General features: G+C 40.0%; 1 non-coding gene across 1 annotated transcript; it reads left to right on the top strand.

The window, feature by feature from the left end:
- The first annotated feature begins 4,436 nt into the window (after window positions 1-4,436).
- Window positions 4,437-4,542, top strand: LOC140837513 (small nucleolar RNA R71). The gene has a single exon (XR_012119345.1). It is a non-coding gene; the product is annotated as a small nucleolar RNA R71 (small nucleolar RNA).
- The last annotated feature ends 20,603 nt before the right edge of the window (window positions 4,543-25,145 follow it).

Below are 25,145 nucleotides of genomic sequence, written 5' to 3'. Positions count from 1 at the left end.
GATTCGCCTGTCGTGAGCCCTCTTTGACTTTTCTTTGTATGACAGTGCAAGATCATATGCCAAATTCCGGAACTCCTCCAACTGATCCAGTTGCAGCAGACGTCGTTCACCTGCATCAGTAAAATTAAAGTTCAATGCTTTTGTAGCCCAGTATGCTCGATGCTCTAACTCTACAGGTAAATGACATGCTTTACCAAACAACAACCTATATGGTGTAGTGCCTATAGGTGTTTTAAAAGCAGTCCTATATGCCCAAAGAGCATCATCTAAGCGTACTGACCAATCTTTCCTACTGACACCTACAACTTTCTCCAAGATTCGCTTTATCTCTCGGTTCGACACTTCCACTTGACCACTCGTCTGGGGGTGATAGGGGGTAGAGATCTTATGTGTGACACCATATTTGCTCAAAAGTTTTTCAAATAGTTTTTTGCAAAAATGCGTGCCACCATCACTAATGATTGCTCGTGGTGTTCCAAATCGGTTAAAAATGTTTTTCTTTAAAAATTTTAGGACCACTTGAGCATCATTAGTGGCGTACGCTTCTGCCTCTACCCACTTAGACACATAATCCACCGCAACCAAGATGTATTTTTTCGTGAAAGAACTGGGAAACGGTCCCATGAAGTCTATCCCCCGCACATCAAAAACCTCACACTCAATGATATTATTTAAAGGCATTTCATGACGGTTAGAGATGTTACCTGACCGCTGGCATTTATCACAATGTAGCACATAAGAACGAGCATCTTTAAAGAGGGTTGGCCAATAAAAGCCACATTCAAGTACCTTGGATGCCGTCCTTGTTGGTCCGAAATGACCACCTACCTCACGGTCATGGCAGTGATTGAGAATTTGATCAAATTCTTCCTCTGCAACACACCGTCTAATCATGGAATCTGCGCAAATCTTAAACAAGAATGGTTCTTCCCAAAAATAGTATTTCACGTCAGAAAATAATTTCTTTCGTTGGTGAAACGATATGTTTGGTGGAGGTGTGCCTGTGACAAGAAAGTTAGCGAAAATTGCATACCAAGGGCAATTTCTCACCTCAAAGAGTTGCTCATCAGGGAACCAATCATTGATAGCACGATCGACCGAATAATCACAAATAAGTTCTAATCTAGACAAGTGATCTGCTACCACATTCTCAACACCTTTCTTGTCTTTGATTTCTAAGTCAAACTCTTGCAGTAATAAAATCCACCGAAGTAAGCGTGGCTTTGCATCTTTTTTAGCAAGTAAGTATTTAAGGGTAGAATGATCAGTGAATACAATTACTTTGGACAAAACAAGGTATGAATGAAATTTGTCAAGCGCAAATACTACTGCAAGTAATTCCTTTTCAGTTGTTGCATAATTCAATTGAGCCTCATCTAAGGTCTTACTTGCATAGTAAATTGTATGAAATACCTTGTTTTGCCGCTGGTCAAGTACGGCCCCCACTGCAGTGTCACTGGCGTCGCACATGATCTCGAAAGGTAGATCCCAATCCGGTGCTACCAAGACAGGAGCCGTCACCAAGCGCTCCTTCAAATCCTCGTATGCCTGTAAACAGTCAGAATTGAAATCAAATGGCACATCTTTCATAAGTAAGGAAGATAGAGGTTTGGAAATTTTTGAAAAATCTTTTATAAAACGCCGATAAAAACCGGCGTGGCCGAGAAAACTTCTAACTCCCTTTATGGACGCCGGAGGTGGTAAGTTCTTGATAACTTCAACTTTCGCCTTATCCACCTCTATTCCGTGCTCCGAAATCTTGTGCCCTAAGACAATTCCCTCTTGTACCATGAAATGACACTTTTCCCAATTTAGCACCAAATTCGTCTCCTCACATCTCAACAACACCACCTTCAAGTTCTGCAAACAGTCATCAAAAGAAGGGCCGAAAATAGAGAGGTCATCCATAAAAATTTCAAGAAAAGTTTTTATCATATCATGGAATATAGCGGTCATGCAACGTTGAAATGTGGCAGGGGCATTACAAAGACCAAACGGCATGCGGCGAAAAGCGAACGTTCCATAAGGACAAGTGAAAGTGGTTTTCTCTTGGTCCTCAGGTGCAATGGTGATTTGATTATGCCCCGAATATCCATCCAGAAAACAATAAAACTCATGACCCGCTAACCTCTCAAGCATTTGATCAATAAAGGGAAGGGGAAAGTGGTCTTTTCGGGTGGCATCATTCAATTTCCTATAATCAATGCACACACGCCATCCCGTAACAGTCCTGGTGGGTATTAGTTCATTATTATCATTTGTAATCACAGTAATCCTACCCTTTTTTGGCACACACTGAACCGGACTTACCCATGCACTATCAGATATAGGATAGATAATACCTGCATCGAGAAGCTTAATCGTTTCTGCCTTTACTACCTCTTGCATCTTTGGATTCAATCTTCTTTGAGGTTGCACAAGAGGTGAGTACTTGTCTTCCATCAAGATCTTGTGCATGCAGACTGATGGATTGATCCCTTTGATATCCGCCACCTTCCACGCAAATGCACCCTTGTGCGCTTTCAGAACCTCCAACAGTTTGTCTTCCATCGCATCTGTCAAAGCAGCAGAAATAATGACAGGTAATGTGTTATTCTCACCTAAGTAAACGTACTTGAGGTGGAGGCAACGGCTTTAGCTCAAGGGTTGGTGGCTCCTCGATGCTTGACCTTTGAGGGGTCAAATCTCTTCGTTCTCGTAGATCCTCCAGTCGCATCCTCATCGGCTTTCTCCATAGATGGTTGGCATTAAATTGTGCCACTATTTCAGCTTTTTCCTCATCCAATTCCTGTTCTCCCAATTCAGTAGTGATAGTGGCCTCCAAAGGGTCCCTAAGAGCATCCTGCACATAGTGAGACACAAGAGAGTCAAAAGCATCAATTCTAAAACAACTATCAGAATGCAGTGTGTGGTTAAGTGCATTAAAAACATCAAAAGTAATCCCTTCCTCACCCACTCTTAATCTCAACTTCCCTTCTTGCACATCAATCAGTGACTTTCCAGTTGCAAGGAATGGTCTCCCCAAAATTAGAGGCATCTCTGTATCCTCCTCCATGTCGAGAACCACGAAATCCGCAGGGAAAATGAATTTGTCCACTTTCACTAGTACATCCTCAATCACTCCGTGGGGGTACTTGACAGATCTGTCAGCCAGTTGCAAGGACATCCTCGTCGGCTTAGGCTCTCCCTACCCAAGTTTCCTAAACACAGACAATGGCATAAGATTAATACTTGCACCAAGATCACATAACGCTTTATGAAAAACAACAACACCAATCATGCAAGGAATAGAGAAACTCCCTGGGTCTTTGAGTTTCGGTGGGATTTTGTTTTGCACCAAAGCGGAGCAATTTTCAGTTAAGTTCACTGTCATGTGATCCTCCAACTTCCTCTTATTAGCTAAAATGTCCTTCAAAAATTTAGCATAACTAGGCATTTGCATTAAAGCATCGGCGAAGGGAATATTGATATGCAATTTTTTAAATACCTCAAGAAACTTACCGAATTGTGCATCTAGTTTTGCTTTTTTCAATACTGCAGGGAAGGGTGGAGGAATAACAATTTTTGGTTGTGCAGTGGGTGCTAGTGTAGAGTTAGAAGACTTACCTTTAGATGTCGTAGTTTGCTCATCCACTGTTTGAGTTTTATCTTTTTCCCTTGACTCCAAAACTTTCCCACTCTTCAACTCAATGGCCTTCACTTGCTCTTTTGGATTAGTCTCTATGTTACTTGGCAAGGTGCCTGGCTCTCTACTTGCTATCATCTTCGCTAACTGACCAATCTGATTTTCAAGCCCCTTTATCGACGCATCCTGATTTTGAAGTCTAGTTTCAGTGGATGAAATAAACTTAGACATCATCTGCTCCAAGTTGGACTTTTCTTCTCTAGGAGGATCGGATCTGTACATCTGTTGTTTCCCATATTGTTGTCCTCCTTGCGGTCTATTCTGACTGTTTTGACCGCCCCATGAGAAGTTGAGATGTTGCCTCCACCCAGGATTGTATGTGTTCGAATAAGGGTCATTCCTTGGGCGGTTTTGGAATCCCACTTGATTCACCGGTGCCTCATTTTGCACATAGAAGGGATTTCCATCTTGACAGTCTTTCACATAGTGTTCCCCTCCACATTTCTCACAGAATATCTCTTGCAGACGCATAGCTGTGCCACCCATGTTCAAGCCATCCAGCTTCCTGTTCAATGCATACAGTTGTGCAGTAATAGCAGAAAAATCAGTTACCTGTTGAACTCCTGCACTTCTCCGCTGGTTTTTCCTGTCAGATTGAGGGTGATAACTGCTAGCAGCCATCTCCTCCAACAACTCATAACCTTCTTCCGCAGTCTTCCTCAACAGGTTTCCACAAGCAGCATCATCTATCATAGTACGGTTAGGAGTAAGCAAAACATAATAAAATGTTTGAACGACTAACCCAAGTGGTAACTCGTGATGTGGGCATCTTCGTAGTAGATCCTTGAAGCGTTCCCATGCCTCATATAAAGATTCCTGATCGAATTGAGCGAATGTTGTAATGTCTGCCCGCAGCTTCATGGTCTTGGAGGGAGGGAAGTATTTGACGAGAAATGCTTTCGCCATGTCCTCCCATGTAGCGATCGAACCTACAGGCAAACAATTTAACCACGTTTTAGCTTTATCACGTAAGGAGAAAGGAAATAAACGCAACCTAACAGCATCATCAGAAACTCCATTGAATTTAAAAGTATCGCAAATTTCAAGAAAATCCGCGATGTGCGTGTTTGGGTCATCCATTGCAGTTCCTCCAAATTGGACTGTGTTTTGAATCATCTGGATTATGGCTGGCTTGATTTCAAAGTGATTTGCCCGCACGATTGGCCTCACGATGCTAGGGCGTGCACCCTCCAAAGAAGGTTGGGCATACTCCAGCATTGGTATGCGGCGCGGTATCTCCACATGTCTATCTTCACGACGTTCCTCCTCTTGATCATTCAATTGCCTCTCCATCAGTTCTTTTAATCTCTGCTGCTGTCTCCTCCTGCGGAAAGTTCTTTCAATTTCAGGGTCGTACTCAAGCTCCACGTCAAGTGACTTTGGCATGCACGGGAAGGAATATCTGTAATAAAATATAGAGTGTTAGCTCAAGAGGAATAAAATAATGCTAAAGGAAATAACTAAAATAAAATTGTAGATTAACAGTCCCCGGCAACGGCGTCAAAAACTTGATCGAGCAAAACTTGCACTGTGATATCCTCAATAAAAAAATGTTTTTATATGCTCAAAATGTAATCGCAAGTGCACGATGTCAAGTAATAGAATAGTGTACGTGAGTACGAGTATCGATCCACTGAAGACTGTGTTTCACAATTATTATTCCAGTTATTAAACTTTAGCAACGAAAATTGAGTGATTGTTTTATAACTAATAAAATTTAATGAAACTAAACAAACAAGTTCAAGAATTTAATGATGAGATATGAATGCTAGATCAATTGATTAAATTTCAATGATAAATGAATTTGTTGGGAATTCTGGTTCACCTACCCCGTATTAATTCGTTCGATCGTGTTTATGACAATTGCACTTGATTTTTAAAATGCTAGTTGGTTGGTGTTTTATTTTAAAGGGTTAAATATTTTATAAAAATATTCTTATGTGATAAATGTACATGGCGAAAATTGAGTGTTTTTAAAAAAAAATTTCTAGTACTTTTAAGCAATAAAAATGGGAGACGTTTCATAAAATCATTTAATTATTATTTTTTCATATTTCTTAGATTCGTATGCATATGAATTACGTCGTCTTATTTTTGGACCTTACACAAAACGTCTAATATTTTTAGGTGTAAAATGACCGTTTTGCCCCTGAAACCTTAAATTTCTCAATTTATCCTTAAACCTTAAAACGACGACCTAGATCCATCCAAACTTAACATATAATCTTAAAATACACCCACAAATATTTCTTAGACATAAACATACGTTTCTCGACTAATTTACCAAATTTTTTTTAAAACTTAAACCTATGCCTCGGTTTTAATCCAAATTGAATCAAAGCTTAACCAAACCTTACCAAACATAAATCATAGCTTATTAAGACACAACCATACCATATACAACCCAAATCAAGCCAATTAAGACCTTTGACCAAGCCTAGGACACCCACTGAATTTTTTCCACTTAATTCGAAAACCCTAGTCCAATAGACCATGGTTCCCTTCGATCCTAGACCCTAACCATCGTTACCAGCCCCTAAACAGCCATCCTAGGACCTAAAACAAACCCATAAAAATCTGCTGGACAGAACTTAACAAGCCTAGTATCCAAAGCCCCCAAACCCGATTGCTACATTTCTTGCGCCCTAGCCTCACGCCCCAGCCCCTTGGCCTTCAAACCAGCCAAATGAAACCACCCTAGGACCATCCTACCATCCGCTTAGGTGTCCTGAATGTCACACTACAGCAGCTAGGAACCGTGCCCCTATAGGAAACACTAGCCGAACTCTAGCTTCCCTTAAAACCAACTTTTCGTTCAAGCCTTCGTCCCTGCATGTCCAGCCATTGTCTAAGCATCTATGGACCCTTAACATGTTGGAAAAACGTCCCTTATAGTAACCCTACCATGACAGCCCCATTGTGCATCAAAAGCAAGAGTTTAAAAGATGAAAACTCTAGTTTTGTTCATGTTATATAATAAAAACAAAAATAAAAAAATTGTATCATGTTTTTCATTCAATCATGCATTAAAACATATATTATGGTGTGAAAGACGAGTGAAAGAAGATTAAAACGTTTCTTTGCGTGTTTTACGCACGAAAAACGATTTGCAATGCGAGGGATGTTGGCGGAGAGATGAGGGATGAAGGCTTGCCACGTTTTCCTTCAAAATCATGTGAATCCCTTCTCAAAATTTGTGGTGTGTGGTGTGTTTCTGCTGTTGGGAGAGACCTAGGGCTTTTTGTGTGATGTGTGCATGTGTTTGGAGGTTTAGGGGTAGGGTTTTCGGTGCCTTGTTTGATATAAAATAAATGATACAAGTTTTAGGCCAATTAATCATAGTATATTAGGCCCTTTGGATAGTAATTAAAATATTTTGTTTAGGAAACTTTTCGAAAATATCAACCGAGTCTCCAAAAAGTCCATATTTTCGTCACAAATTGATTACCGGATTAAAATACGGCTCGGCGTGTAAAAACACCACAAAATACCACATTTTCGAAAATAATTCTTAAAATATAAGATATATTAAATAATTAAAAATAATCATTTAATAAAATATTTTTCCCATCGTGGTCCTCAGTCTCTGTTCCTCGATCGCGTCTCGAATAATCTTTAAAACACAGTTTATGAATTCTAGTATAAAACCACATTTTAACCATGTAAACATGCCTACCATATTCAATAAATGCAAATAAAATAATTTAATTAGTCATTTTTCATTTTATCTAGATTTGCATGCAATCGGATTAAGTTATCGCATTTTGGACATTACAATTTCTCACTTCCTTAAATGAAATTTTGTTCTCGAAATTAAAAACTTACCGAATAACTTCCAGTAGTAAGCCCTCATGTCCCTCTCAGTTTTCCAAGTAGCTTCTTCCTCTGAGTGTTTTAGCCAACTGACTTTGACAATTTGAATAACTTTGTTTCGGAGCCTTCTTTCTTGCCTATCAAGAATTTGTATTGGTATCTCCTCGTAAGACATATTTGGAGTCAAATGTAGGGTCTCATAATTCAGTACAGATGAAGGATTCGACATGTACTTTAACAACATCTAGATATGGAACACATTATGCACTCCAGCTAACGTCAATGGCAAAGCCACTCTATAGGCTAATGTTCCAATTTTCTCCAGAGTTTCAAACGGTACTACGAATCTAGGACTGAGTTTGCCTTTCTTGACAAATCTCATAGCACCCTTCATAAGTGCTACTTTCACTAATACGTGGTCACCTACTACAAACTCTAGTTATCTTTGTCGCTTGTCGGCATAGCTCTTTTATCGACTATGTGCAGTCTTCATCCTGTCTCGGATTTTGACTACTATGCTCCGGAGTTTTCTCGATAAAGTCTGGACCAATTTACCCTCTTTCACCAACCTCATCCCAATTTATAGGTGATCCGCACTTCCTTCCATAAAGTGCCTCATAAGGAGCTATTCCTATAGACAATTGGTAGCTATTGTTATAGGTGAACTCCACCAGAGGTAACTTCGATTCCCAACTTCCTTGGAAATCGATCATAAAAGCTTGGAGTAGATCCTCCAAAATTTGAATCACTCTTTCAGATTGTCTGTCGTTTTGAGGATGAAATGTTGTACTGAATAATAACTTCGTCCCCATTGCTATGTGCAGACTCTTCCAAAACGACGATGTAAACCTCAGATCTCTGTCAGAAACAATGGACAGTGGAATTCGGTGCAGTCGAACTATCTTTCGGATGTAAAGCTCTGCATACTGTGTCATGGTGAATTAATAGGTATAAAATGCGCTGATTTTGTAAGACAGACATTAAATCCCTTGATAGTCCTTGGCAATGCCACAGCAAAATCCGTAGTTGAAAGGATCGGTTAAACGAATAAAGAGTGTTTAGAAGGGGGGTTGATTAAACACTCCTCAAATTTAAATATTCTTCGACAATTAGAGTTTAGTTTTGTTACAAACTGATACTAGGTATCACGTCGGTCAATGACAATCAGTTAAACTGAATGAAACAGTTGCGGAAAATAAACTGACTGAAAGATAGAGTATCTAACTGAAAAATAATAACTGAAGTAAAGATAACACAATATGTTTCTGGATGTTCGGAGACTTGAATAACTCCTACGTCACCCCTTCTATCACCAAGATAGGATATCCACTAAAAGACTTTGATCAAATACAAGATACTGCACTGACCCACTTCAGTTTGGATTTATCACTTTGCCACAACTGAAACTCTTAGTATATAACAATTTTACAGATTGTAACTGATCTTAGCACAACTTAGAAAAACTTATCAAAGATTAAGCAGTGCTATTCAAGCTCGAGAATGTAGCCTTGAATGCTACTGATATAATTAGTAAACATGAGCTTTTAACTTCTGAATGTGAGTAGATATTTTTGTAGCGTAACAGCAAGTAGAATGTAATAGCTGAAATCAGTCGTCGTTTCTTCGGCTGCTATCTTTGATTATTTATAGGCTTCTCTCTCAACGGTAACATTAAAGGATATTTGAATATTCTAACCGTTGATTGTCACGTCGATATACTCTGACAGTCGTACACTGCTTTTTCTGAAATGCGGCGTTCCACTATAAGTTGCAAGTAGTTGTACTATTTGTCGGTTGTTGCTTTCAACTAATGACGTGTACTGCTGAGAGATCAGCTGGTAAAGAGTCAGTTGACGAGAATGACTAAAGAGTTGTTCAGCTGAAAGAGCAGCTAGCTGTTCAGTTATAATTCAGTTGCGTCGATCAGTTAGCTAAATTCAGTTGCGTAGTTCAGTTGGTTTATCTTTTTGTCAAACACCGGAATTCAGTTTCTAACAATTTCCCCCTTTATGGTGTTTTGACAAAACTAGAGTAAAAGAAAATCGAATAACTGAACTTCATAGTAGATAAAATAAGTGGTAGAACAACTGAACTCATATGATTCACAAATACAAGAAAGACTGCTGCTTATAGAGATTTCTTCTGCTGTTCTAGAATCTCTTTGAGCTCTTCCCCCTTTTTGTCAAACAGCTCCATCTTGACAGATAATTTCCGAACGTCAGTAGCTAGAAGCCGGACAAAGGTGGAAATGTTTTCAATATATGAGATCATTGTGACTTGCAGCAAATCTATCTTCCTGGAGACGAGTGTCTCGACACTGTCAACTCGTTTGTTAATAGAATTTTAAGTTGCAGTGAGACTCAAGGCTATCCCCTTATTCTTCTAGATTTCTTCAACTGCAAATGAGAGAGAGGTAACATCAGTTTGGATAGCTTTCAGCTTTTCGGAATTGAACTGTTGAGAGTCTTCCAATTTTAGAGTATGAGACAGTTGCGTATTCTGAATCTTTGAGATGGCTGAGAGCATCTGATTCATACTATCCTGCATATTCTGAATTTCTTCAAGAACAAGATCAAAATCTGATGAGGATGGAGGAGGAGACTGATGAGAGGATTCCGGTCCTCTTGTAGTTTGATCAAATATAATCAACTCTTGATTAGTTGCTACTGTTTCAGCAACAATCTGAACTGAAGTGATTTCAGCAACTTCTTCTGGAATTGGAGGTGGAGAAGGTGGATTTTGATCAGCAGATGAGCTGTCTAGAAGAATAATAGGATCTGATGAAGCCAAAACTTGTGCTTCTAGAGGGTGATCTTGGGAATCAGTTGGCACAACAGTTGGAATAGCTTGTTCAGCAGATAGATCTTGCTGAACTGGTGCTTCTAAAGAGATAGGAACCTCTGAATGGATTTGATCAACAGGGTGATCAACTGGATTAGAAGTAGGTTCACTTAATTTGGATTCTTGCACCACCGCTTGGATAATTTCATCAATGTTTGCGAAAGATAATTCGGCTTCAGTGTACATTTGATGTTCACCAGTAGGTGATTGAGGCATATTCTGAACTGGCTCTTCAGTTGGAATAATGGCCTGTTCTGAGGGTGATTCTTTCTTTTGAGAGGAAGGTTCTTCAACTATTTCCTCCTCATGATCGTCTGGATCTCCTTGATGAAGAAATAATTCTTGATCCATTTCCCAAAACTTTATCTGAGAAAGCAAGCCAATCAGATCGGTGTCTAGCTGAGTTATCACCGCATGATCAGCATAGGCAGTAGGATTTGTTGGAACGTAGTTAGCCTTCAGTTTTTCTAGAATTTGTGCAAATTTCTTCGCTCTCATCTGATCGAACAAATAAGTTTTTCTCCCCAGAGCTTGAACAATTGTTGCCGCTTTGACCATCTTGAGGACAAAGGCTTCCAGTTTGATGAACTTGTTCAGCTGGGATTTCTTTCTCAGTTGATTGGCAAAAATATGAGTACGATAAGCTGTCCAAGTATCATACAGTTGAAGTTTTGATGCTGCAAAATTGTTAACCCTATCCCAAACAAGGTCAATGTGGGTCTGAATGGCATTGGAAGGCCTAGGCTCTTCAATCAATTTGCCCATGCCTTTATCAGAACTGAGGTTGTCTGGAATTTCCAGACCAGTTCGAGTAGCATCCACCCGTTCTATAATAGTGATGCCTTTGGGTCGGGCAGGTGCCAGAACAGTAGGACGAGCAATATTAATCAGAGGAGCTTTGATCCTAACTATTTCTTTCTTTGAACCAGCTGATTTTTTTGGTGGGATGATCTTCAGAGGAACTGCTTCAATTGGCTGCTGAGCATCTGAAGAAATTGGCTTGTCAGTAGAAATAGATTCCTCTGTAGTTGTTGGCTTAATTCTCTGGGTCCTTGGTTTCTTAGCGATCTTTGGGGAAGGAGTTTTCTCTGAATCTGATTCACCCACAACTAATTTCCTTTTTGCTGACTTCAGTTGAGCCAATGTCTTGTCCTTTTTCACTGATTTAGGGGCCGCCTGTTGAGTCCCAATCTCCTGCTTTATCTTTACAAACTGAGCAGGAGAGATGTCTAATTTGGTCTTGAGTGGCATAGTATTCTTCGCATTGAAGACTTTGAATTTGGATGATTTTTCTGAATCATATGCCACTAACCCCTTCACTTTCAGCAAATAGCTCAGTTGCACAGCAAAGCCTTTGGACTGTTTGGATGATAGAAACATATTCTTTAAAATATTGAATATGAGATGCTTCCAGTTGAGTTTACGTTCAGCCATAATGATAGAAATGGCCTGAAATTTTTCCAACGTAAGTGCAGCAAAAGATCCAGCTTTCGCCAAAATCCCTTTGGCGATTATATCAGCAAGTAACTGAACCTCGTGCTTCAGCTCCTTCTTTGGATCAGAAACTTTGATTTTCCGTCCATCAGCAGAAATTGAGGTTTGCATTTCTTCAACATCAGATGCTTTTACATCAGAGAGGTGTGCCAGTCCTTCAGATGGTAAAGAAAAGATTTCTCCAAAGGAATCTTCAGAGATGGTCAGCAACTGACCATTGATAGTAGAGGTGATGTTTCCATCAGAATTGATCTTACCGCTAGAGTAGAATTCCTGAAGTTCTTTGGGGTAGATCTCTTGTGATGATTGTCCCAAGAATGTCCTTAACCTAGCAGTTTCGAGTTTTTGAAATACGTTCATGACATCAGCGTCGCCGAAGGATAGAAACGATCCGAAGTTGATAGCCATTGCATTCAGCATATAAGCGGGAGTTTGATTCGTCATTTGGAACTGAATGAATTCCTAGAAAATAGAAGGATGAGATTTGTTTTTGCTCTCAAGAGTTTGGAGATAAACGTAAATTAAAACTGAAATGGAACGGGGAATGGTACATATGTACGTGACTATTCAAATTCTGGACACGTGTCAGTCCATAGAAATTATGAATTACAACGTGTGTACGTGTGCTGTAAGCGTGTGTAATTTAAACGGTGCAAAAGGTGTCCACATTTCCACCAATCATTTGCTGAAGGGTAGCATTTAATGCTTGAAGAACAGTCACGTCACTTGATTTGGAATATAATATGGTTAATTAGTTAACTTATATGAGAAGATTAGTGAAAAGCTCAACTAAATGATCAGTTGTGAGACTGTGTCCTCAGCTGAGAGTTGACTAACAATTGTCTTCTCAGTTAACCTCTTAAAACCAATATTCCCCCTTAATAGGTGCATAAAAGAAAATTTCGAGAATATAAACAAGATTAATTAAAAGAAATCCTGATGCTTAGTAGTGTAAACGTCTGTCATAATGAAATAGTCCTTTCATCTTCTTTGTCATGTTCTATAAATAAGAGTAGCTCAGTTACTCGCAAATATATTAGCAAATTATATTCGGTAAAGAAAATGGCAGGTGCAAGCAGTTCAAAATCTCCGGACATGGCTGAAGATTTCATGAAAGTAGCTCTGGAGAAGAGAAAGGTTGAGATGGAAGATGATGTTTTCCATCAAATTCTACGCTACTGGGAGAATATCCAAGAACTTCAGTTTCTTTGGGAGAATGAGCTAGCAAACACTCTCGTTTTGCTGGAAAAACTGGAGAAATATCGGGAACGCTTGCACGTTGCCCATGCTGTGAATATTTTCGAACCAGACAATATTTACGAGCTGATGCTCTACAAGGAGATGAGGATCCTGGACCTCATATCTCAGTCTGACAGCTTTCATAAGACTTGCACTGGAGATATAAATCAATGGATGGCCAAATGGAGTGTGGGGACCCGGGCTCTAACTCAATTCTTTTGGGATTTATTGGATCTTTGCTCGAAAATGTGGGTCAAAGTTTTGCTTTTAACATTAAATCAAATGTATAGTCAAAGCATAACATGTATTTATAATAATTAAACAACATCATGTACATACAAGTATGTTTAGTACAATCATACACTAGTGTTCAAATCCCAACTACAAACATAAGTAGTACAAGTCTAATAGGAAAACACTAGAAATCTTCAACGCCCGAGATCTCCACGCTATCGTCAATCTCTCATCTAGCTCGAGACCCAGATCCTGCCCCACCTGTTGCCATGCACACATACAGACACGACAACAGCCGGATAACTCCGGTGAGAACAAATCCAAGGATAAAACATGTATGCATGCAATGTAATAAATCATACACCAATGCATAGCATATATCAATGCACATGAATATAAAATCTACAACATGTAAAAGAATGCAAATCTGTATTTAACGTTTAGTTTTTGACTCGATTCTCTAATCTAGGGATCCCGGTGTGAATAAGACGGTCTGTCACCTACCCAACCACTCGGGGTGACGGTACGTCTTATTCCTAGACTTCGGTCAACTCTGTATCGAGGGGCTACACATAGAGAAAATCTACTACTACGCGTCGATACACCGAAACGTCTAGTTTTGGCCGATCTGCCAATATCTCTTATCTCAGGACTTGAATATAAATCAATAACAAGACATTACATAATCAAATGTAATAACAATCTAGTATGTGATTTAGGGAAACTCGTATCAAATCTGAATCGAGTTGTGCAATCCCGTGACCACATTAATTATACCTTTCTTCGCACAATGTCTGTCGAGATCTTGAAGTCGGAATGTCGAGTCTGACAATAATAACTCTGAAAGGCAATGTAGACATACATTCTATCAATATACATCTTAAGCAACTCATATACCAAGCTGAAATCGGTTTAAATACAATTCGACGGCGTAACGGCAAAAGTCTTCGATACCGATAACTCTATAATATCATACTCAATCACAAAGAACTCATACTATCATTAAAACATCAACATATATTCTGAAATCTGCATGATTTCCACATAACATAAGCTGGAAAATCGAACCCATAGCATACGGTTTCCAAATTTCGATCCGGAAATGAATATATCAAACTCAATATCTCAAGAACACATATCCCTAACAAAATCATAATTCTTCCAACATATGAATTTCGAAACATGCTGGAAATGAACAATACTTACATCCTTAGCTAGCTCTTGTTGCAAGGATCACAAATCCGTACTCGGAATTAAAAATCGGATGGCTAGTTGTTGCATAATCTTTGTTGATAATCTAAAATCTTGAAGGGAACAAGAAGAATTCTCGGTGTTCTCAGCTGCTGGAATGAAGAATGAAGACTCAGCACAAAACATATATATATACCCGCCATGTGTCAATACGAAAATCAAAGGTGGCAATCTCGCATGCAGCACCGCGGGTGCGCTACATACGCACTGCGGGTGCACTCAAGCCTCGGCCCACTTTTTATTTTTTGAACTCGTCGACCGTGGGTGCGGTCTTGTTCTTACCGCGGGTGCGGTGATGCTTCGAATAAAATTTGCCAACATTCTGTCTATGCACCGCGGGTTCGGTCCTTCCTGTACCGCGGTTGCGGTCTGGCTTCGGCCTGCCTTTCAAAAATTCTCATTTTTATGTCATGTATTCTCACATCTTCAAATCTAACATCAATGACAACTTGATAATTGTCGAGCCTTACATTTCTCCCCCTCTTAGACAGGAGTTCGTCCTCGAACTCGTAAGCAAATAATTATGCAAGTATATACAAAACAGTATAATCAAAATTGAAAGGAAGACTCACATCATATGAATAGCTCGGGATGTTTCTGTCTCATATCAGACTCTGTCTCCCAAGTTGCTTCCTCGATGCCATGACGACTCCACTGAATCTTCACAAGCGGAATGGTCTTGGTTCTAAGCCGCTTCTCTTTCCAATCAAGAATCTGTATCGGTCTTTCAACATAGCTCAAAGTCTGATCTAACTCTGCTTCATCAGGCTGAATGACATGAGAACTATCTGGCATATATCTGCGTAACATCGATACATGAAAAACATCATGAATACCAGATAATGAAGGAGGAAGAGCAAGTCTGTAAGCTCGATCGCCAATCTTCTCAAGAATCTCGTACGGACCGACATATCTAGGAGACAACTTTCCCCGCTTGCCAAATCTGACAACGCCTCTGAAAGGTGAAATCTTCAAAAATACTCTGTCTCCCTGTTCAAATACCAACGGTCTGCGTCTGACATTGGCGTATTTCGCTTGCCTATCCTGTGCTGTCTTCATTCGTTTCTGAATGATCTTCACTTTCTCGGTCATTTCCCGAATCATATCAGGCCCCAACTTAGGTACCTCATAGATATCATCCCAGTACAATGGAGATCTGCACTTCTTTCCGTATAAAGCTTCGAACGGTGCCATCTCAATGCTAGTCTGATAGCTGTTGTTGTATGAAAACTCACACAACGACAATGAATCTTGCCAACTAGTACCAAAATCTAGTACTATAGCTCTCAGCATGTCCTCTAAAGTCTGGATAGTCCGCTCTGACTGTCGGTCTGTCTGAGGATGATAAGGAGTGCTCAGGTGTAAAGTCGTACCCAAAGCCTGCTGCAAACTGTGCCAAAAATGAGAATTAAATCGTGGATCACGATTTGATACGATCGACTTCGGCACACCGTGCAATCTGATGACCTCTCTGACATACAACTTGTTGGGATCGGTTAGGGGGATCACCGTTGAGCTACAATAGCTTAGTTCTTGAAATATTGAACACCGATGAATTAAATCGAGTTTGGTTAAAAACCAAGCGGAAGATACTCGAAATAATCCTTCGTAGAAACCGATTAAATCTTTTATAAACCATTTAAGATATATGCAAGTAGAATGAGTAAAAAGATTTTCGGTTGAAACATTTTATCAAACACTTGGTATGCAATATTTTGATATTTGAAGAAGACATAAAATGCTTCAACAATGCATCTTTAAAACTATGGAAATGATAAATAAATGCAATAAACAAATAGACACGAATTTGTTTATGGATGTTCGGAGATTTCAAACACTCCTACGTCACCCCTTCTTCCCCTTGAGAAGGATCCACTAGAAGACTTTGATTCATACAACTCTTTGTACAAACCCATTCAGCTAGGACTTACCCACTGCCTAAACTGAACTGAACTCCTAGCACTAACGATTGTAGGCAGCACCTCACAATCAGCATGTTGTTTAATGTCTCATATGCAAAGACTACATACACAAGATTTACGTCTTTGTGCAAGACTCACTCAACTAATCTTTGAACTTCAACTCTCTTGTATATGTGTGAGTGATTGTGTGTGAGGAATTTATCATTTACAGTGTATATCTCAATTGTATCCTCACACAAGGGCTTGTGCTCTCAACTAGCTAATTTCTTCATGCTAACTGCCCATGCTTTGAATCCACTTCCAAAGCTCTTGTTTGATCTTCAAGATGTTGTATTTATAGGCTCCAACAATGATATATACGTTAGACACAAGAATATGACCATTGGAAAGTTTCTATACTGTTTCCGAGATTGCAACGGTCAAATTCAGCTTGCTGGGCATTTTCCCGACTGGTCAACTCTGGTCAACTGGTCAACTCTGGTCAACTCAACTGGTCATTCAGTCGGACTGGTTCAGTTGGTCTGGTTCAGTTCAACTGGTTCAGTTGGACTGGTTCAACTGGTCTTCAGCTGGTTCAGTTTCAGCTGGTGTGCTGAAATCAGCCTAGCTGATTTCAGTTTGTGCAGAACCAGTAATTTCATCGTCATTTATCAGCATCATAAGCTTCGATTCAGACTTTGACTTACCATAATAATTTGTAGATCTTTGTCTTATCTTTCCAACGCATACTGAATCGCTTCGTTTCGATAACCGAGCTGAGAGATATGACAAAAATACGGCAGCTGCTCAAACACAACTGATTGCTGTTTTCGTGTGATCAGTTTGGTAATTGAGCGATCAGTTAGACCAGGATAACATCCGATTTTGCCCAACTGACGTGAAATACGATTTGTTCCAAATTGAGTTTTCTAATCAGTCCAATTGGCGTATTGTCATTTGGATAATCCAGTTGAGAGATATCATCAAAATACCGAAGCTCGCCAGAAATTCAGTTTGTGCAAAATTCAGTTTCAGCTAGCTTCTTGTGTTTGCAACTTCACACTTGAGTAAATATGTTAGAAACACAATAACAAGTTTTGTTAACATCAAAATCAAGATTGCGAACTTGAAAAGTTCCAACAATCTCCCCCTTTTTGATGATCACAAAATTTGGATAAACAATCAACTCAACTAACATATTTCTCCCCCTTTTTGTGTGAATCAAAAAGTCATATTTCAAAACATTTTAAACAAAATTTTCTCCCCCTCAATATCTAAAAATAATCTACTCATTAAAGCTATAATGAGTTCTCCCCCTATATTTTTGAAATTTTGAAAAATGTAAAAGAGGAGGGATAACTAACCAATTTTCTCCATGGCTCATTTTCTGCTACAGCACATATGCTCTGTCTTCAACAAATAAACTGTATTTTCTCGTGCATAATTAGGCTGCAAATTTTATACCGCTGTAAACCTCTACGAGTCTAGTTTGCAACGCAAAAAGCGGTTCGTCATTTGGACACTCGAGCAAGGAGATATGCCATTTTTCCCATGGTCGCTACAAGCTGCGCGAAAATTCAGTTTTGCATATATATGTGTAAAAAATCTGAAATTTCGAATTTTAAACTTCAAAATCAGTTTCAATGTTCTTTCAAAAACAACCCGCTCTGATACCACTTGTTGGGATCGGTTAGGGGGATCACCGTTGAGCTACAATAGCTCGGTTCTTGAAATATTGAACACCGATGAATTAAATCGAGTTTGGTTAAAAACCAAGCGGAAGATACTCGAAATAATCCTTCGTAGAAACCGATTAGATCTTTTATAAACCATTTAAGATATATGCAAGTTGAATGAGTAAAAATATTTTCGGTTGAAGCATTTTATCAAACACTTGGTATGCAATATTTTGATATTTGAAGAAGACATAAAATGCTTCAACAATGCATCTTTAAAACTATGGAAATGATAAATAAATGCAATAAACAAATAGACACGAATTTGTTTATGGATGTTCGGAGATTTCAAACACTCCTACGTCACCCCTTCTTCCCCTTGGGAAGGATCCACTAGAAGACTTTGATTCATACAACTCTTTGTACAAACCCATTCAGCTAGGACTTACTCACTGCCTAAACTGAACTCCTAGCACTAACGATTGTAGGCAGCACCTCACAATCAGCATATTGTTTAATGTCTCATATGCAAAGACTACATACACAAGTTTTACGTATTTGTGCAAGACTCACTCAACTAATCTGTTGGGATCGGTTAGGGGGATCACCGTTGAGCTACAATAGCCCGGTTCTTGAAATATTGAATACCGATGAATTAAATCGAGTTTGGTTAAAAACCAAGCGGAAGATACTCGAAATAATCCTTCGTAGAAACCGATTAAATATTTTGTAAAGCATTTAAAATATATGCAAGTTGAATGAGTAAAAGTATTTCAGTTGAAGCATTTTATCAAACACTTGATATGCAATATTTTGGTATTTGAAGAACACATAAAATGCTTCAACAATGCATCTTTAAAATTATGAAAATGATAAGTAAATGCAATAAACAAATAGACACAAATTTGTTTATGGATGTTCGGAGATTTCAAACACTCCTACGTCACCCCTTCTTCCCCTTGGGAAGGATCCACTAGAAGACTTTGATTCATACAACTCTTTGTACAAACCCGATCCGGAAGGGCAGCACCCAACCAGAACTCCTAGCACTCAAGATTGTAGGCAGCACCTCGCAATCAGCATATTGTTTAATGTCCCATATGCAAAGACTACAAACACAAGTTTTACGTCTTTGTGCAAGACTCACTCAACTAATCTTTGAACTTCAACTCTCTTGTATATATGTGAGTGATTGTGTGTGAGGAATATATCAGTTACAGTGTACATCTCAAATGTATCCTCACACAAGGGCTTGTGCTCTCAACTAGCTGATTTCTTCATGCTAACTGTCCATGCTTTGAATCCCCTTCAAAAGCTCTTGTTTGATCTTCAAGATGTTGTATTTATAGGCTCCAACAATGATATATAGGTTAGACACAAGAATATGACCGTTGGAAAGTTTCTGTACTGTTTCCGAGATTGCAACGGTCAAATTCAGCTTGCTGGACATTTTCCCGACAGGTCAACTGGTCAACTCTGGTCAACTCAACTGGTCATTCAGTCGGACTGGTTCAGTTTCAGTTGGTCAGCAGCTGGTTCAGTTTCAGTTGGTCAGCAACTGGTCAGCAGTTGGTTCAGTTTCAGCAGGTTTGCTGAAATCAGTCTAGCTGATTTCAGTTTGTGCAGAACCAGTAGCTTCATCGTCATTTATCAGCATCTTAAGCTTTGATTCAGACTTTGACTTATGAGAATGATTTGTAGATTTTTGTCTTAGCTTTCCAACGCATACTGAATCGCTTCGTTTCGATAACCGAGCTGAGAGATATGACGAAAATACGGCAGCTGCTCAAACACAACTGATTGTTGTTTTCGTGTGATCAGTTCGGTAATTGCGCGATCAGTTAGACCATGATAACATCCGATTTTGCCCAACTGACGTGAAATACGATTTGTTCCAAATTGAGTTTTCTAATCAGTCCAGTTGGCGGATTGTCATTTGGATAATCCAGTTGAGAGATATCATCAAAATACCGAATCTCGCCAGAAATTCAGTTTGTGCAAAATTCAGTTTCAGCTAGCTTCTTGTGTTTGCAACTTCACACTTGACTAAATATGTTAGAAACACAATAACAAGTTTTGTTAACATCAAAATCAAGATTGCGAACTTGAAAAGTTCCAACACAACTATGGGGACCCGGGCTCTAACTCAATTCTTTTGGGATTTAATTGGATCTTTGTTCGAAAATGTGGGTCAAAAATTTGCTTTTAACATTAATTCAAATGTATAGTCAAAGCATAACATTGTCTTTATAAGAAATAAACAACATAATGTACATACATGTCTGTCTAGTACAACCATACACTAGTGTTTATATACCAACTACAAACATAGGTGATACAAATCTAAATAGAAACCACTAGAAATCTTCCATGCCCGAGATCTCCACGCTATCATCAACCTCTCATCTAGCTCGTGACCCAGATCCTGCCCCACCTGTTGCCATGCACACATACAGACACGACAACAGCCGGATAACTCCGGTGAGAACATATCCCAGTATAAAACATGGATGCATGCAATGTAATAATCGTGTACAAAAGCATAGCACATATCAAGTAACATGAATGCAACTCTAAACATGTAGAAGAATACAAATCTGTATTCAACATTTAAATCTTGACTCGACTCATTTCTAATCTAGGGATCCCGGTGTGAATAAGACGGTCTGTCACCTATCCAACCACTCGGGGCGATGGTACGTCTTATTCCTAGACTTCGATCAACTCTGTATCGAGGGTCTGCACATAGAGTAAATCTACTCCTATGCGTCGATACACCGAAACATCTAGTTTTGGCCAATCTGCCAATATCTCCTATCTCAGGACTCGAATATAACTTAATAAACAAGACATTACATAATCAAATGTAATAACAATCTAGTATGTGATTTAGGGAAACTCGTATCAAATCTGAATCGAGTTGTGCAATCCCGTGACCACATGAATTATACCTCTCGTCGCACAATGTCTGTCGAGATCTTGAAATCGGAATGTCGAGTCTGACAATAATAACTCTGAAAGGCAATGTAGACATACATTCTATCAATATACAATTCAAGCAACTCATATACAAATCAATACTCGGTTTTGATATAACTTGACGGCATAACGGCGTAGTCTCGCGATACCGCTAACTCAAACAATAATAATCTCTCATCAAAACCCAATGTAACATGCTCAATTCTTCCCAACCAATTCAATATACATGCTGGAATTTCGAAATAACCACGTACGGTATCCGAAAATCAAACCGGTAACGAATATATCAAACTCAACATGTCAAGAACACATCCTTTCAACAAAATCATAATTTCTCCCACACATATATTTCGAAACATGCTGCAAATGAACAATACTTACATCCTTTGCTAGTTCTTGTTACAAGGATCACAAATCCGGGCTCGGAATTAAAATCAGATGAACAAATCTTGCACAATCTCAAATCTAAAATGAAAAAGCTTGAAGGAACAAGGCTTGCTCTCGGTTCTCTCTCTCAGTCTGAATAAGAATGAAGACAACACATTATATATATTGCATATAATCTCATACGTGTCTTCTTTAAAATTTTACACATTTCAGGCGGCGCTCGGGCGGTAAGAATGTACCGCTCGGGCGCGACAGTCTCTGTCCAACACTTTTCGAATGACACTTTCGCGATCAAGCGGTCAAAATGTACCGCTCGGGCGCGGAAGGTTCTGTCCAAAGCATAACATTGTTGAACAATGGCGCTCGGGCGGGACTTTTCTACCGCTCGGGCGCCACTGAATCTGTTCCAACATTGTACCCTTCACATTTTTAACATTTCCGGGCATTACAACAACTCTTCCATCTGATCGTGTCGATAGGTCATTCTGTACGGAATAAAGCACGCTGACTTGGTCAGTCTGTCTATCACAACCCAAATCGCGTCACAGCCTCGCGAAGATCGAGGTAACTTTGTCACGAAATCCATGGAAATGTGATCCCATTTCTATTCAGGAATAGACAAACTCTGAAGTAAACCTCCGAGCTTCTTTCTTTCTGCCTTCACCTGTTGGCAATTCAGGCACTTAGACACAAATTCTGCAATGTCTGTCTTCATTTGCTTCCACCAGAATTTTGTTTTCAGATCATTGTACATCTTCCTGCCACCAGGATGAATGCTGAACCGACTACAGTGTGCCTCTGACATGATCTGTCGTCTCAAATCTGAAACCTCTGGCACTACTAGACGGTTATTCACATATAGCACAGAATCTCTAACTTGATACTCTGATATATGACCAGCTCTGACCATATCAATCGATTTCTGAACGCTCGGATCAGTCCTCTGTGCTTCTTTGACCTTCAAAATCAAATCTGGCTCAATCTGAATCACAGCAAGTCGCAACGGTCTATTCTCTGTATCAAATGTCAACCCAGACAAGCAACAATCCTCTACTAAATTCGATACACCTACTGTCGACAAGTAAAGAGCACATACCTTTCGACTCAAGGCGTCTGCCGCTGCATTCGACTTCCCTGGATAGTACTTGATCTCACAATCAAAATCTTTCAGCAGATCAAGCCATCGTCGCTGCCTCATGTTCAACTCTGATTGAGAGAAGAGGTACTTTAGGCTCTTGTGATCCGAGTAGATCTCAAATTTCTCGCCATACAAATAATGGCGCCAGATCTTGAGTGCAAAGACAATCGCCGCCAATTCAAGATCATGAATCGGGTAACGGGTCTCGTGCGGCTTCAGCTGTCTAGAGGCATACGCTATCACATGCCCTCGCTGCATAAGAACACACCCTGTGAGATACATCACAATATACAACGAACTCACCTGTACCTGAAGGAATCGTCAAGACAGGCGCACTAGTCAGCCTCTTCTTCAACTCTACAAAACTGGCTTCACAATCTTCGGACCACAAAAATGGCATGTTCTTCTGTGTCAACTGGGTGATAGGCTTCGCTATACTGGAAAAATCTCGGATAAAACGACGATAATACCCTGCTAGACCCATGAAACTACGTATTTCAGGCACAGAAGTTGGTCTCGGCCAATTGATAACAGCCTCAACTTTACTCGGATCTACTGCAATACCATCTCCAGATATAATGTGACCCAAGAAGACAACCTGTTTCAGCCAGAATTCTCACTTGGACAGTTTGGCGTATAACTGCTCTTTTCTCAAAGTCTGCAATACAATCCTCAGATGATCTGCATGCTCAGTCAGACTCTTCAAATATACCAAAATATCATCAATGAACACAATCACAAAATCATCTAAATATCTCTGAAAGATGCGGTTCATCAAACTCATAAATACCGCTGGTGCATTCGTCAAACCGAAAGACATAACAACAAACTCGTAGTGCCCATACCTGGTTCGGAATGCAGTCTTCGGAATATCAACGTCTCTAACTCTGAGCTGATGATACCCTGATCTCAAATCAATCTTCGAGTAAACAGAAGACTCCTGTAACTGATCAAATAAATCATCGATGCGCGGCAAAGGATACTTGTTCTTCACTGTTTCCTTGTTCAACTGTCTGTAATCAATACACAGTCGCATCGAACCATCTTTCTTTCGAACAAAAAGTACTGGAGCACCCCAAGGAGATACACTGGGTCTGATATATCCCTTGGACAGAAGATCTTCCAACTGTGCTTTCAATTCTTTCAGTTCAATAGGCGCCATCCTATACGGAGCTCTCGAGATAGGAACACTGCCTGGCACAAGATCTATGCTAAAATCTACCTCTCGAGCTGGAGGCAACCCCGGAATCTCATCAGGAAAAACATCTGCAAACTCGCAAACTACTGGCAGATCTGCAATGTTGGGCTCGACTTCAGTAAATCTACTGAATACACGAGAAAGCCCTCTGCTCCTCTCTGAAGCAATGTACTCATAGTCAGAGCAGATACTAAGGGAATCCGAGATCTGGAACCCTTTCCGTAGAATTTCCACTCATCTGTAATTTCGGGTCTGAATCTGACAATCCTGTGGAAACAGTCTACAGTGGCCCTGTACTTGGTCAACATGTCTATACCAATTATACAATAAAAATCAGCTAAACCAAGTACTATACAATCTAGATCAATCTCATGTCCCTCAAACTGAAGCATACAGTGTCTAACAGTAGTCACAGATATCAAACCACTTACCAACGGAGATGTAATAGACACTACAGTAGACATCGACTCGACAGGCAAAGAATGCAATAATGAAAAACGTTCAGAGATGAATGTATGTGATGCACCTGTGTCTATCAACACATATGCAGGATAACCGCAAAGGAAACAGTTACCTGCAATGACATCGTCTGGTACCTCCTGCGCCTGCTCCTCTGTCAGCGCAAAGACCCTAGCCTGCTGTCTGGGAGATTGACTCACTGTGTGACTACCTCCTGGTTTCTGCTGGGTCTTGTGCAGATGGTGGCTGGAAGGAGTGTAGAGAGGATGCCTGTCTTTCCATCTGTGGCACTGGTGCTGATGACCCTGTACTCTGGAATCGTTGTGCACCTCTCTGGGGACAAACTCTGGCAAAGTGTCCCTGTTGCCTACAGACGTTGCAGCGTCCCATAACTCCTTGACACTGCTCCGTGGCATGTCGCCCTCCGCACGAACTACAATATGCGCCAGTGTAATCTGAACCCTGACCTCTCTGTCAAGATCCACTCGAACTCGATGAACTGCTCCCAGATCTCTTAAACTGCTTGCCCTTAGCCTTCAGAAATTCCTTATTGCCACTACCACTAGATCCACTGTCAAATCGAGGAGGAGGTGATGGGAACTGAACGCTGAACCCCATAGGAAGCTCCTCGCTGCTTGATCAATCCAGCCTCTGCTCCCTTCGCTCGGTTCAGTGCCTCCGAAAAAGTATTAGGCCGTCCCGTGTTCACCAAAGTAAAGACATCTGGATTCAACCCGTTGATGAACTGATCGGCCACTGCCTCGTCGTTCCCTACCACATGAGGTGCAAATCGTAGCAATGCAGAAAATTTAGCAACATATTCCTCGATGTTCCACTGTCCCTGCCTCAG

Source organism: Primulina eburnea, chromosome 7, assembly GCF_022965805.1.
Source record: "Primulina eburnea isolate SZY01 chromosome 7, ASM2296580v1, whole genome shotgun sequence".
Taxonomy (NCBI): Eukaryota; Viridiplantae; Streptophyta; class Magnoliopsida; order Lamiales; family Gesneriaceae; genus Primulina; species Primulina eburnea.
The sequence above is the reverse complement of the archived record's forward strand: the minus strand, read 5'-3'. Positions and strand labels throughout refer to the sequence as shown.